The sequence below is a fragment of the Amblyomma americanum genome, chromosome 6 (genome assembly GCF_052857255.1).
Source record: "Amblyomma americanum isolate KBUSLIRL-KWMA chromosome 6, ASM5285725v1, whole genome shotgun sequence".
Lineage (NCBI taxonomy): Eukaryota > Metazoa > Arthropoda > Arachnida > Ixodida > Ixodidae > Amblyomma > Amblyomma americanum.
Window position 1 is genome coordinate 126730369 of NC_135502.1, and position 12820 is coordinate 126743188.

Genomic DNA, 12820 nt, shown 5'->3' on the forward strand with positions numbered 1-12820 from the left:
CTCGGATGCCCGTGTATCGTTCTGCGTCGGGTGAAAGGTAGCTTCTCTGGACTGTGAACGCACCTCTGAAGAGGATTGAAAGTTGGGCTGGCTGGGAATAAACACGGAAGGATAGCGAGGGATGCAGGCACTTTCATCCCCCTCTCTCTCTCAGACATCACTTGTTTGTTTTTGCCCTGTTCGTTGTACACTGACAAAAGTGCACAAAGACGACGCGTTTACGCTCGCTGCTTCGACGCGCACTACCTGGTCATTTTGTTCGTCTCTCCGACGGTAATACTTGCGTTAAGGCGCGCTCACATTAGCGGGAAAACGCGCAACGCCGGGCGTTTTCCGCGTGCCGCTTCCCGCCCAAGCCGGTTTTTCTCCCGCGGACAGCCTGCTGTGCCGTCCCGCAGAGCGATGGGTTCGGTACCTATTTTTCCCGTGCCGCTGACCAGAACAGCCAATGGGCGCCGACCGTGAACCGTGACGTCGGTCCCAGTTCAGTGACCCCGTCGGCGGAGGCGGAGGCTGCGCGCGTCCGGCCGGCCGGCCGGGCACTCGGCGGCTGCTTTGCCAGGGCGACGGGAGGGGAGCTAGCAGGGTGCGCTTTCCAGTCTTCTCTAGTGTCACGTGACTGTCCCCTTCTCTTTCTGCTCGTTCGGGTCCTCCTTCAGCGCCTCCTCTCTCCACATTCCAAGACAACCGCAGCGAGAAAACGCGCGCAGTGTGAGCGTCATTCCGAGGAGCTGCGAGGCAGCGTCGGCGTTGACGCTGTGCCGGCGCGGGAAGCTTCCCGCTAGTGTGAGCGCGCCTTTACACGTCCTACACCTATTTAGCGGCTATATTCAATTAGCGACACATGCGCCACCTGGTCACCGGTGTCTGCGCCGCGTCGTCCTGAAGGCAGCCGCCGGACATTAGACGTTTTTAGCATACCGGAGACGTACTATCCGAGACGTACCGGACTCCAGCGCACGCGCAGTGGCTCCCCCTCGCCCCAACAATGCCACTGCGCATGCACAAGAGGAGTCCGGTACGTGTCGGATAGTACGTCTCCGGTATGCTAAAAACGTCTATTGGGTGCGGAAAACGCGTCACGGCTAACGTATTCACAAGCCGGCCACACGTGAGGGATGGGTGATGATGGCCAGAGAGAAGCGTCGCTTCCAGGGCCACCCGCGCCTCGACCACCAGGCGGCGCCACACGTCCAACGGAGATAAGTGCGGCGGCGAACATGCTGCGGCAGAGACAAAGCGGGGGAATTACGAAAGAGGCGAAACCGCAGAAGCGCTGCTTCCAGAGAGAGCCGAGGCGTTGTGGCCGGGAACAAAAGAGCAGGCCGCGAGCGCAATCTACGCGGGCTGGATTGCAATGAGATCCCTGCCGAAGGGAAAGGAACGGACCCCACGGCCAAGGACACGGGGCGCGAGTTCCCGCCCCAGTGGTCGTCGCGCCACGTGGGGCTCATTGTTTGCCTGGGACGCGTCTGCGATGGACGCTGCTGCTCTTTGGGCACGTACGCAAGTGGGCGCGAAGGTCACCGATGAGCCTTGCACTCCTCGCCAGGACAGAGTACGACTCCTGCGTTGTCGCGGCAAACAAATGGAGACGTGAACTGGAGAACAAGCCCAACTTCGTAATATTCCAGCGGAAGCCAAGAGGTGCACAGATGCCAGGACCAAAACACTATATCGCAGTAGTTGTGATGACAAAACGAACAAAATCTCCCCATCCGTCTTGAATAGGCGCAGCAACCCTTTGATTCCCAGGTGACACTAGAGAACAGCCTCCATAAGAGCAAAACAATCGAAGACACGTGCAATACACGCTTCGCTATCATGTGGGAGATGACGCAACTTTAATGGCGCGAGGGGCAGCTTTGAGAGCGCTACGCTAACGCGGCTGTTTTGTCTGCGCGAGGTAGGGTCGAAGACTCATCCGACCAAGCGCTTCATCCTGCGCATTCCGAGAACCAGGCAAGGACTGTACATGGCAAAAATCCGGCGGGAGTCCAGTGGTACAGGAGGGTCGATTCCCGCATCCCTCCCGTACGTTGAGAGGCACCAAAACATCGAGATTCAGAATAGAACATGCGCAGTGACCCTGAATAATAATAATAAACACAGAGAGCGGAGAAGCGAGCGCTTCACAGCCGCAACTAGACCACAAAGGTGATCCACATGCGTTCACTGTCTGCAGTGAGGTCCGAGGCGAAGAGTGAATCAACATTTAGCGAATACGGGAGACGATCGAACGCATTAATGCCAGGCGCATCCCCGCGATGGTTCAGGCGTTGCGCGGAGCGCTCTCTCCCTCGTGCTTGATTGATGCGTCACTCGTGGGAAGAACGTGCCCTTGAGCACGAATGCGAAGCACACCGAGACCTGCTTTGGGCGTCCCCGGAGAGACACGACTCAACAACCGCTCAAACAACCTTCCCTCCTTGGCTCGAAACCATCCAGTTTCGACCACTCCTCAGCTCCAGCTTCGACGCGCGCAAGCACTTCAAAGCTGCCAATCAGTCAATCTTTATTACCGCGGAAGGAGAAAAAAAGTAGAAGAAAAACTACGAAGAGCTTGACAGGCTTCTGCAGGAAATTCCGTTAATTGCCCAACTGATGGCGGAAAAGGCAACTTTCCAAGTAGTAACTATACAAGCGCAGTTCGCGCGTTTTGCGACGTGGCAGGTGTCGCCATATTTCCACAATGGTCTTCTCAGGCGCGTATCAGCATTTCATTAGCGTCTGACTTCTGGCCAGTGGGCCATTAGTTTCACGAAGTGCATTGCGTAGAAACCATCATAACAATTAGGGAAATCTCATTGGCAGCGGCAAGAATAATACGTTAATGAACAAGGTAAATGGTATCACAAAAAGACGGAAAAAGAAGACACGAATGGGAACAAGAAGTCGATGGTATGCGCGAATAAGCGCAATGCAGTAGTACTGACGCAAATTAGCCACAAGAACTAGAAAATATGACCAGACAGAGAGCTAACAGAAGTCTGCAATAAAAGCATTACAATTCCAGCACAGCACTTCGGTACATATCGTATGACGGCTGCTTCCGCAGAAGGCAAATCAGCCTACTGCCGAAGTCATGGCGCTATAGAGTCACTTCCTGTGCACAAGGTACCGAATGACGGAGCCGATTGTTAACCGCTGAAGGAAAGCAGTCACGAGGTAACATCAAGCCCGTTTTTAGCAATTCGGTTGAAAAGAGGCTGCCTTCGTACCGTCGGACTATTTCCAAGAGGATCTTCTGGCCTCATTTATTCTTTGGCGGCAATGGCACGAGCAGTCAAGCGTGATTTGACGGGCGCAACAAATCGGCTTGTCCGACGCCTGCTCAGTGCTGAACGATGCGCACCCGTTGAACGCGGCCAAGGTGGCGTCATGATCACAACGTCGTCGTGATGATGACGCCACAGCGCACTTTGCTACATTTTACATCCAAAGGAGAAAACAATAGCCACTTTTAGTTGAGCCGCGGTCCTGGCTGAACCTATGCAGTGTGTTTGCGTGCGGCTAACTCTGCGGGTATTAACCTCGGATAAACTAGCAAACTTTAGCGTGTCAACCTTGGATGTAACGTATACGTTTGACTGTTAACACATTCAAATGATCAACCGACGATGGCCTAAGAGTTTTTACAGATGTATTTTTTTCATGCGCAGACAAATGCACGAGCTAACACGCGGTATTTTTGTTCAATGCAGATAAGAGAAGGGGCAAGCCAGGATTTTTTTTTTTTCCCACGGTCCGGGAGTGATTTGCTTGTTCGCACCTCGAGGATGCTGATTTTATGCGGAGGACTGGACCACAGGTTGAAGGTGGGGAGGTCGTGGCTTGATCTCATGGCACTGCTGCAGGCACGAGCTAGACACAAAACTAATCGATAAAACGCCGAAAGCGTCGCTTCCAACTTTTGGAGCGCTACCCCTTAATGCGAAAGGTTTCCCGGCCTGTGCGTAGTTGTTGCTGTCAACATAATGCGGTCGGTGGACACCTCAGCCGCGCCGCGAGAAGCGAGGAAAGAGGGAATGAAAGAATGAAGAGCGAAAGTAGCGCCGTAGCGGAGGGCTCCGGATAATTTTTGACCACCTGGGGTTCTCTAGAGCGCACACCTTTGCGGAGCTCACGCAAATACCCCGTTTGGACCGTCGGACTTACCCTCCTCCCCACCTCTCTCTTACGCACTCCCAACAAATCCTCTTCAGATGCCTCCGGACCCGCTCTCTGTCATCCCCTCAGCTTTTATCCCACTATTGCGGCACATCCCCTGCATGCTCCCTATGCGGTGACCCCCACGCCACACTCTCCCATATCCTTTTCGGCTGCGCTGCTGACCCTCCCCCGCGGGGACAGCACGCCATCTCGAGCTGGGAGGACTGGGAGGTCCTGCTCATGTCTGCAGACCCGACATCGCAGCTTGCTGCGGTGACTCGGGCTGCCGACGTCATGTCCCGGCATGACCTACTTGATGCAGTGCGGGACCGCGCAGTGGCCCAGGGACCCAGCTGGGTCTAAAACTCACTTGCTCAATGAAGTTTTTCTGTCTATGTTAGAGCGCACAGACATCGCACATCACAAGGATGCTTTTATTTCTTTTTGCGTTGGATCCGCCTCCCTTTGTCTGCTTTCATTCCCACCTTCCTTCTTTCGCTCACGCCGTGGCTGGGGAGTCCAGAAGTGGGACAGTTGCAGGAGATGCATTGCAAGGAAGGCGCTCAGTGCCCCTGGCTGCGCCGTAGCTGCGGCCAGCTTTCGGTCACCTCCTCGCCTGACGCTACGCAGTGCGCCGTTTGCGCCATGCGATCCGGCTCCACTGCCACCCAGCATTTGCAAGCGGAGATCGAATGAATGAAAAATGACGACGACGACAGCCTCTATCAATTCTAGTAATTACGTCATTCTATTTAGAAAAATGTGCAAAAGTTTGATTGTGTTAGATAGTGTGTGATGAGATCTTGCTGTGGAAAAAATTTGGTTGATGAATTGTAATTACTTAGTTAATGCGAAAATTACACTTCGAAGTGACAATAGTCACGCGACGTCGACATAGCACCTGGATGTCAACACAGCCACGGACGACGACATAGCCCCCGGACGTCAGACTAAAATTTAACAAATGAAAAATAAAAAATTAAATAGAACGCGTACTGGCGTAGTGGGAAAAACCCGCGTTCTAGAGAGTTCCATGCTTTCGCATTCCTCTACGTAAGCTGACTTAAGTGGCTTCCGATTTTTTTTCTTCTGATATCATTCAAACGAAAAGTTTCGGCTTCAGTTTCGGCGACGGCTTCCCCGCAGTTTCGGAACGATGTTCGCCAGTTTGCCAAGAACTGGAGCTAAAAACCGTTTAACAGTACCTCTTGCTGGGCTAGTTGGTGTAACACTGTAACAAAGGGGAAACGCTGGAAAGACTTTGGCGAAGCCAAACCAGTGGTGATACCGTACATTCGCAAGGTGTCCCACAATTTAGAACGAGTTGGCAACAAGTACGGAGTCCCCATGGTCTTCTCCGCCCCTGCAAATGGGTCAAGATGTGTCCCAAGGTTAGCAGCGGTGCCAAAGCAGCATCTGGGTGTGGAAAGAAGCACTCGAAGCCCTACGTAAGGTGTGCCACGAGAGTGGTCTACGTCGGCCGGACTGGACGCTGCGTAAACGAGCGTGCTGGGGAACACAAAAGGTCGTTAGGGAACGCATCAAATTCGTCCGAAAACCTACCCGGCCATTGTCGCTCGTGCATTGATAAAAACGAAAAAATCTGTGAACCACGACTTGACGAGATTAAAATTTTATCTATGATAGGTTAGGTCGCGAACTGACAGAAGCCCTTTTTTTTATCAGAGAGAGGTGTCATGTGCGTCAGCACCACTTCGATCTCCCTACGAGAAAGTGAGCATAGATTGCTAAAATATACGCGATATTGAGTTGCTTTTGTCTGAGTGTGTTTTTTTCCCGGTTTTTTCTTATGTAAGAAATGCGCATGCGTTCGCCTTCTTAGGGCTATATATATGCAACATGTGGCTTTCAATAAACATAGTTGGAGTCAGCGCCCGTCCTGTCTGGTCTTTCTGTGTGGTTTGTGGAAAAATCAGCGCTGTTTTTACTTTTACTTTCGTTACATAAAACACGTTTCATGCTTTAAAAGAATCAATTATTAAAAGAAAGGGAGGGGGAGAGCGAAAACTCACAGGGCAATCACGTGTCAGACGCAAGCATTTGAGAGTTAGCTGCGGTGTGACAGCCAAGAAAGAAGCCAGGCGCCGGGCTAGGAGACGCTTGTATGCCCATCCTTGTTTTCTAACCAGCCCGCAGCTGAGGCGGACGCCCAAGCCACTATACAGCGGATACAACTTAAAAAAGAAACTGCGGTTGGCAGCATTGACCATGGTCCACGGCATCCTGGTCGATCTCATTTCACGACATTAACAGCCATTTTAGGCTGGAGAGGCGCGTTTACCCCACTCCGGACAAACCTTTAACCGTTAAGGACTCGAGAAAACACGTGGCGTCGTGTTCAGACGCGCTCGTTTCTAAACCCTTTGCTGCTCGCACATATATGTATCCGAGCCAGTATGGCCCGCAGTGTAAGCACTGTGGTATTCGAGCCACATATGATGCGACTGCAAGAAGGAACCGCCTCCGGCGGATTTAGCACAAGCTCCTTCTCTCGACGGTGGGAGGCCGTGCTGGCCAGCTCAGACCCAAGGACGCAAGTCCGGGTCATTGAGTGGGCCAACCAGGTCGCCAACAGCCATGAGCTGACTGTCACCTAACATGACTGTCCTGTAACCAGCTCTTTTCGACGAAATTAGTTTTCCAATCAAATGTATAACTCCGCTGACCGATTACGACAGTGAACTCAGCTTTGCAACGTGACATTATCACGTTATCACATCGTACCCACCGGAATGTGAGCAAACTGACCACCGTGACAGGTGGCAGTTAAATGAATGACTAGTCGCGAGAGGACCCGCCGCGGTGGCTCAGTGGTTAGGCGCTCGGCTACTGAGTCGGAGGTCCCAGGTTCGAATACGGCCGCGTTTCGGTGGAGGCGAAACGCAAAGGCGCCCGTGTGCTGCGCGGTATCAGTGGACGTTAAAGATCCCCAGGAGGTCGAAATTATTCCGGAGCCCTCCGCTACGGCACCTCTTTCTTCCCTTCTTTCACTCCCTCAATCAATCAATCAATCAATCAGGTTTATTTCACATCAAGGATGTGGGGAGCGGGGACAAAAAGCCTATAGAGGCTTGACGGAGGTCCCCGCCCCCTACAGCAACTACATTGTGCACAAAAACCCACAATCACACAACGGTACATTATATGTTATGCCTGTGACATATTTAAAACAAAAGCACATTGCATCGAAAATAAAACACGTTCAGGGCATCAAAAAACACAACCATCAAACATATCACGTAAAGAGGGAAGGCATAAAAGCAGGCTGAGTTAGTACACTAAAGAAACTATATGCTGTTACTCTTCACTAATTACAGTTTTTCACAAATTGTTTAAAATGGACGGGATATTATAGGACAGCATTTGTCTGCCATAGTTAGTTCGCGTTCGCGGTAAATACCAGTTGTCTCCGATGCGCGTATTGTAGGGGCGTTCTCTGCATGTTAGTCGAGACAAATCAGCGAGAAATGCAGTTCCTTGATTAATATTTGATGTGTACTTTTTGCGGAGCATGACAGAGTACAATTGCACAATAGGTACAATGTGTAATGCCTCAAAGACAGGTTTGGTGTGTACATCATTTGGGATGTTGTTAATTGCACGAACTGCTTTTTTCTGTAGTGCATGGAGTTTTGTAATATTGGAGACAGAGGTTGTACCCCAGACTAAGAAACAATAAGTTATAACACTGGTGAACAAAGAGTCGTACAAAAGTTTTTTTATGCATTGTGGAAAGTAGTACCGAAACTTGGACAGGATACCTACTACTCTTGAAATTTTGGCTACTGTATTATCAACATGAACATCCCAAGATAAGTTCTCGTGGAATGTGACACCAAGGCTTTTAACGGAAGAGGAGACGCGTATTTTTGATGAACCGATCGATAACGTTAACTCAGAAACAGACTTATTACGGGGTCTAAAAAGCACAGCTTTTGTTTTGCTTATATTGATATTCAGCGAATCCCTTTTCTTACGGTGCGGTTTAGGTGTCCGCAGAGATGCCTGACAGATACTGCGCCATTTCCTTTCCACAAAAATCAATTTTTTATTTGGTCGCGAGAGATTGCTCGACAGGAGCAACCTGAATCGCACAAGCCCCACCGGTGGCAGCACCTGCCACGCAGGGCAAAGGTGCGTCGCTTAACCGCTGCAGCACTGCGCCAGGAGTGGCATGAATACTCCCAGGGATCTATGGCTGTAAAGTACAGAATGACCAATTCCGCATACACGGGCATTAACCCATTAAGTCTATCGCGTCATACCCTCAAGGCGGAGCTTATCTGTCCCCCACAATTTTAACGTTTGAATATCAAACAAGCCACAATCATCAAAATTCTTGAGCGCTTTAAATCTCGTCTCCTGATCAGTTCCTTGTTCAGGTAACAAGAAAAAAAGCTTTAATGGTCTACTTTTTGTCAAGGAGGAGCTCTGTTCGGCGGTCCTGAATGTGGGCGGAGCTTCACTGTAGACGAGTTGTCCCCCCCCCATGCCAGGCCGACAACCAGGCAGACCTCTCCTGTACCATTAAAGTCGTTGTCCTCCTCTCCAGTTCCCCCTCCGTCATCTTCCCTAAATGTGGAAAATCTCCATCTACTTTGCCACCTGCCAATCGAGGCAGGTGTCGACGCAGCCGCTAAGGGCACACAGGCCTCCACATATAAATGCTGTACTGAGACGTACGCACTGGTCTGAATTAACAATTGAAAGCCTACTCAGACGTTCCGCGCACCTGCGGAACCTCGCTGCTTCTGTGTGCAAGAAAGAATAACGAGCCCGCTGGTTGAAGCATATTCGCTCTATGCCGACTTAATTTTCACATCCTAGAATGGCCGTCCAGTAAAAAACGCCACGGCGAAGTCGGCGTTTGGAAGACACGACACGGATAAAACGTCCTTGACCCCTACGGCACGCTGCAATCATAAAAGAGAAAGCGACGCACGTCACGGCCGTCTGTTTGTCGACACGAATGTATCGACGATGCGCGGTTTGACAGCAGCGACCGAAGATCGCAGGTGTCAGCGCGGATCACGCGCCTGAAATGATGCCGCTCATCACACGGCTCTTTCACGATCCGAGGTGCTACCGCTGCTTTGCTCCAGCTCGGGCATTTTAGTATACACACTGAATAAGACACAAGCTTTAGTAAAAAAAAAAAGTACTTCATTTTAAATACACGTGAGGGAATACATGCTTATAAGCCACAGAACAAAGCGTTCGATAGGCCGCAGTAAATGCACGCAGGGTAGCAAGTGAAAAAATGATATCGTACAACACATTATAACAATTCAAAAAAAAAAACGCCGAGACAGGACTTAGCTTAATTACTTCAATCGAAAACAGCCACGAGTTTTTTTCTTCTGAGTAGTTGGCGCTTTCAAGCTGACTCAAACGGAACAAAACACACACACATACCTATACGTGTATGCACATGTTTGTCAACTAAAAATGTCCGGTTGGGTAACTCTGCATGCTTTAAAGGAATCCTGCAACGCAAATCGAGCACATGTGTTGCTCGCTGGTTGCGCAGATTGAGATGTGGTAATGCAACTTGAATGTATTTTGAGTTTTCTCTACTCAACAGCTGTGTTTGTGTCCACCGTCGCGTCTGATTCCACTCGACCTTTGGGTTTCATTTCAGAGCTTCAAAAAGTGTTGCAGGACCCCCTTAAGGTCGTGTGGCTGACAAGGCGGCAAAGAAACGCCTGCCGGCCACGAGAGGGCGCTAACGATGACCACTGTCTAAAAATTGGATAGATTCAATGAAAAAGAAGCATAGTGTAGAACTATATCGATGCTGGAAAAGGCAGATCAGGAAGGAAACGTTTTATGATAACTCAAGAGGCAGTGCCCTCCTATTTGAAGCTAGGTCAGGGTGTCTTTGAACGCGCAGCTACAAGAAGAAATTTAACGAAGATGATGACACATGTGCTTCGTGCGGTAAATCGGTAGAAACAATAGAACACCTCATACTAAAATGTGATGGTATTCATCCCGATGCCGACGCAGGCACAGTCGCTCTTCCTGAGGCCCTAGGGTTTAGAGATGACAATGGTCACGTAAATAAATCTGCGGTGGAAATTAGCAAAAAGCGATTGAGAGATTGGTGGCTGAAAAGCAGAGAGGTGACATAGCTTTTAAAGTGTAGGATGACGTATTTTAAAGAAAATGGCGAATTTTATTAACAACTTACAGCAGAGTTAAACAAAAATAAAGGGAAAAAACTGAGCATGGTGGCAACTACCACTGCCCCGTTTCAAAGGGGACGCTCCTACCTTCCATCCATCCATCCGTCTAGTGTTCCTGTATATTCTCCCCCTGCGGGAGCATATACAGGAACACTACCACTGTCCAGGCCAGGACGGGAGTTTTGCGGACTCAGACATATAGAGTCGGGTACCACAAGATCGACACGTTGTGCGTTGCGTGCGCAGAGGAGGAGGAAACGGCTGAACACTTGATACTTTTCTGTAAAGGGCTCCACCCTGCAGTGGAAAGCAGCGCGGCTGATTTACCCAAGGCATTGGGGTTTAAGGACAGTGAAAGGAAGGTAGATTTTAAGCGGGTAGAAGTAACCAAGCGAAGGTTATCTGATCGGTGGCTAAAATCAAGAGAGGAGTAAAATTTCACAAGTCATGGCTAGGTGGCTTGAGCAACCGCCCGATTTAAAGGGTTCAGCCGTATCCATCCGTACATACATCGTATCTGGGCCAAGCTTTAGCGTAATGTTACGTCCAACGCTACAGCTCCATGCAGCCCCAGCTGCATTAAAATGCCGAGTCTATAAGCGTACACCCATGGTCAAGTAAGTACACGTGCAAGTCTTTACGAAACTTGCTATCGACTCGCTCGCTCAAGCGTATAATGAGACGCACGTGTCAATAAGGCACTCAGAGGCGCCTTTCGCAGTCGGGTCGCGCGTGAGATTGACCCCGCTCGTTCTCCGGTGGCCACCGGCGCGACAGCCGCTCGTTCTTTCACGAGGCAGGGGGCTCACGCAATCACGACCGTGCGGCAACGCGAGCGCGAAGTAGTGCGTGTTATCAATGATCTCGCAATGACTGCACCACCACCGTCCCTCGGCGGGCGCGCGGCCGGGAATACAGCAGCAGCCCTCGTGCCGTCGCCAGGGGTTGCACAATTTGCGGGCGAGCTCTTCCACGGCGCCGCGCTTGGCTCGGGCCCAAAGGCGGCAGCAGTGCGCGCGGTCGCGTAATATCACCTCGGCAGCGCCACGACGCGCTATCGGCACCGGCGTCTCGCTTTACATTATCTCCATGCCCACATAAGCATACAGCCTAATCGGCGCACGACACATCGAGGTGTTGGAACGCGGTCGTGCGTTGGCAGACCGTACGGGGGACACTAGTGAAGATTAAGCGGGCAACACGACGCGGAGGTGAAAGTCCCGCCAGAGGACATCGTTTCGAGCGCCACACTCACGCTGGGAAATCGGCCAAAGCAGCGGCCACGAACACGTTCTCACGACAGACATGTTAGGCTGGGAACAACCCCGCCGAGCACCACGTATCTTCGGCAGGTGGCTTTGTTGGGGCGTGCGCGAGCAACGGACGCACCCTTCTCGAGAACACTCGCAGCATGGGCCCACGTGATGAGATTCGGGGCACTTGTGCGGCCGACCCGACTGCATCCCTTTCTGGCGTAAGCAAAACCTTGCCGCAGGCTGGGAAGAATCGAACCATCGCCGTAGCCATTACGAGATGCCTGGAACCGCGACTGCCACCGGCGGCAAGTGAACGCTGCACGAGCTGTGTTCGTAACCACGCGCGAACTCGGGCCGCTGTGCACTTGGCGTGGGCCAGCCGACGACAGCGCGCGTGCGTGCCGCCGCATGCGATGAATATGCAAGGCGCGATTAACTCACCGAAGACGCGCTGGCTTCCTGACGCCTCCGGACATTCGGACGGCACGCGCCGATTTTGCGGCAGCTTTTCGCACGAGTGGAAACCGCTGTTTCGTCGTGCTCGAGTTCGTTTAGCGGTCCAAAACACTTGCGACCACCGTGCCAGCCCACTCCCACTCACAAAATTTCCATGTTTCGTGCCGACACGAGACGCCAGTCGGCGCGGGTGATCGAGGCGGCGGTAGCCTCACACCCAGCGCACCCAGAGCGGCGGCGCCGTTTTCTGTTTCGATTTCGCAACTTCGGACGCGCGCGCTCCGCCTGCGGGCGCGCTTCCTACGATGTGGGAGTTTTTTCCGCGTTAGCATGTAATCTGGTGGGAAAATACAATAAAAATCTCAGGCTCCTTGCACAACCACCATATAACGCTCACCTGGAGAAGATTCCTGCCGGCGTCATTTAATACTCGTGAAACGCCGTTTGCTGGGCCGCATACATTCGACCTGACGCAACGCCGGTTATTTCGCTTCCTTATTATGCCCTTGACTCCCCGCGCATTCGATAAGTGTCATTTGTTATTTGCATCTTCAGCTTCATCTCAGATGCATGGGACACAAACCACTGCATCTCCGGTTCAAAGCGAATAAAATGTCACAACTAATATTTCAAACGTTGAATCGTTTCTTCGGCTTTTTAGCACATGTGCTGACAAAAAGAACTCGGGCAAATGAAAAGCGGTTCAAACAGAACTCGGGAAGCAAACGGAAGATTTTACTAGAATGC

At 51.4% G+C, this 12820-nt stretch overlaps 1 protein-coding gene across 3 annotated transcripts in view; it reads right to left on the bottom strand.

Moving 5' to 3' along the window:
- The window catches only part of LOC144094069 (uncharacterized), a 205692-nt gene extending 193432 nt beyond the window's left edge, over window positions 1-12260 (bottom strand). For 2 of the 3 annotated variants that reach the window (XM_077627946.1, XM_077627944.1), the window contains exon 1: window positions 12059-12259. The gene's annotated coding sequence lies outside the window, so the exon portion shown is untranslated. Of the gene's footprint in view, window positions 1-12058 lie in introns of all 3 variants that reach the window. The other variant, XM_077627947.1, reaches the window with a different exon arrangement.
- Window positions 12261-12820: the final 560 nt, after the last annotated feature.